Genomic DNA, 2,493 nt, shown 5'->3' with positions numbered 1-2,493 from the left:
AGAGAGAATCTTAAGCACTTAAGCAGGCTCCATGCTCTGCCCACATGTGGGACTCAATCTCACAGTCCTGGGATCGCGACCTGAGCCGAAACCAAGAGTCGGACGCTCAGCTGACTGAGCCACGCGGGTGCCCCAAACAGCTGGACTTTTAAAGGCTTTTGGAATAACACAAAGTTGTTTTGCCGAAGGGGCATATGGACTCACTTATCCACAAGCCGTTTACGAAGCTGCCTATCGTACCATACCTTCGCCAGCACTGGGTATCTTCATTTAAAAATCAATAGCATTCTGTGCTTGCTTCGGCAACACGTATGCTAAAGCTGGAACGCCACAGAAAAGATTAGCATGGCCCCTGTGCAGGGATGACGTACAAATTTGTGGAGGGTTCCATATTTAAAAACAAATGAATAGCACTTTGTTTCTTTGGTTTATAGATTGTTATCTGGTTATATATATATATATATATATATATATATAGTTGTTTGTTTGTTTGTTTGTTTGTTTTTTAAACCAATTGTGACACTCTGCTTTCCTGGATAGAAAGCCTGTGGGACCCTGCATGTAGGACAAAGTTCCGTGGATCATAGCGGCGATGAGTGAGCACGTAACATGTGAACCAGAGACATCATTTCCAGTGTGCCATGCAATATCTGTGTGACCTTGGACCAGTCCCCTGATCTTCATCTGAACTCCCTCACCTATGGAAATAGGAAAACTAATACCAATACTTCTAAAGTCATCATGAAGGTTAAATAAGATGTCCTTTGGAAGGAATTCAGTAGAGTATTGGTTATAAAATACAGCTGTAGATCAGTCACTGTCATTTCTGTCATGACAGCATCCATGATCCACCATGAGAATAACAGCCAACGTTTAGCGAGCCACTGACTACCTTCTGCTCACCAGGCACTGTGCTCAGCTCTTTACACGAATGAGCTCACATCAGCCTCACGACAGCAGGCGAGGGAGATGATACCATAATGTTTGTTTATTTATTTTTTATTTATTAAAAAAATTTTTTTTATGTTTATTCATTTTTGAAAGACAGAGACAGAGCACAAGCAGGGGTGGGGCAGAGAGAGAGGGGGACACAGAATCCGAAGCAGGCTCCGGGCTCTGAGCTGTCGGCACAGAGCCCGATGCGGGGCTCGAACTCACGGACCGCGAGATGAAGTCAGATGCTCAACCGACTGAGCCACCCAGGCGCCCCTCATAATGTTTATTTAATAGATGAAGGGACTGACTCGCAGGAGATGAAGAAACTTGCCCAAAGCTATACCACTGGGAAATAGCAAAGCTGGGACTTGAAATTTTTTTTTTTAATTTTTTTTAACATTTATTTATTTTTGAGAGACAGAGTGGGACAGAGCACAAGTGGGGGAGGGGCAGAGAGAGAGGGAGACACAGAATCTAAAGCAGGCTCCAGGCTCTGAGCTGTCAGCACAGAGCCTGATGCGGGGCTTGAATCCATGAGTTGTGAGATCATGACCTGAGCTGAAGCCGGACGCTCAACTGACTGAGCCACCCAGGTGCCTCTGGGACTTGAACTTTTAACATGTGGCCCCATCTCTGCTCTCGGGCCTCCTCACTCCTGAGTCACATGGCACTATGGGGCCTTCCCTTACACAACATGCCCTTTCACCCCTGTGCCTTGGCTTGTGCTTATCCCCTTAATGAACGGGCATCTCCTTCACCCCAAAAGCACTGTCCACCCTTTAATATCTGACTTAAATGTCCTCCACTCTGTGGTCAAATCAGCTTCCCCTTACTTGGTGCTCCATTGGCACTTACACTTTCACCCCTTAAGGCACTTAGCCTGTTGCCTGTGTGCTTGTGTGTGCACACATGTGTGTGCATTCGTGTTGTGCTCACACAAGTATCTTCCTGTCTAGAGTGTGGACCTCCAGTAGACTTCAATGGATTTTTCTATGGATCTCTAATTCCGAGCATGATGCCTAAAGCCTAGGAGGTGCCCAGTGTGTCCTTGATGCACGAATGAACAAACTGGCCTTTCAGGCCCAGTGAGGGGTGAGCAGGTGAGAGATCTGGAAGCTTACGGACTTTCTGGAGGCCTCCACACAATCTCTCCCACCTGGATTCTGTCTAGGGCTAGGCCCATAATAAAATGGCCTCTTCCTTTTTCATCGGCCATTGGCCCCACCTCCCATTCCATGTAGAAATGTCCGTGGCCCATGGCTACACTCCCAGGTCACCCAGAGGTCCTCAGCCACCCACTTTGAGGTTTGCCTTCCTGTTGGTGGTGCAGGGGACTGGGCTGCTTCTTATCAGCTGGCCTTGCACTTGAGGTCCACAGGCAACGGAGGAGACACAACAGCGTCTGCACGGGCTCCAGAAAACCAGCCCTTTCAGAACTTGCTCGTTGGCGGGGTCAGATGGCTGCGTGCAAAGGCACCAGAGGTGACCCAGAGCTGGACGCAAGGTGTGTGTGTGCAAAGTGTAGGCCAGAACGCAGCTGTTGGGGTTTTCAGGCGG

General features: G+C 48.2%; 1 non-coding gene across 1 annotated transcript; it reads left to right on the top strand.

Moving 5' to 3' along the window:
* The first annotated feature begins 290 nt into the window (after window positions 1-290).
* LOC122241674 lies at window positions 291-397 on the top strand. The gene has a single exon (XR_006221913.1). It is a non-coding gene; the product is annotated as a U6 spliceosomal RNA (small nuclear RNA).
* Window positions 398-2,493: the final 2,096 nt, after the last annotated feature.

Source organism: Panthera tigris, chromosome C1 (genome assembly GCF_018350195.1).
Source record: "Panthera tigris isolate Pti1 chromosome C1, P.tigris_Pti1_mat1.1, whole genome shotgun sequence".
Classification (NCBI taxonomy): domain Eukaryota; kingdom Metazoa; phylum Chordata; class Mammalia; order Carnivora; family Felidae; genus Panthera; species Panthera tigris.
Note: the sequence above shows the minus strand (reverse complement) of the source record. Positions and strands in the feature narration are given on the sequence as shown.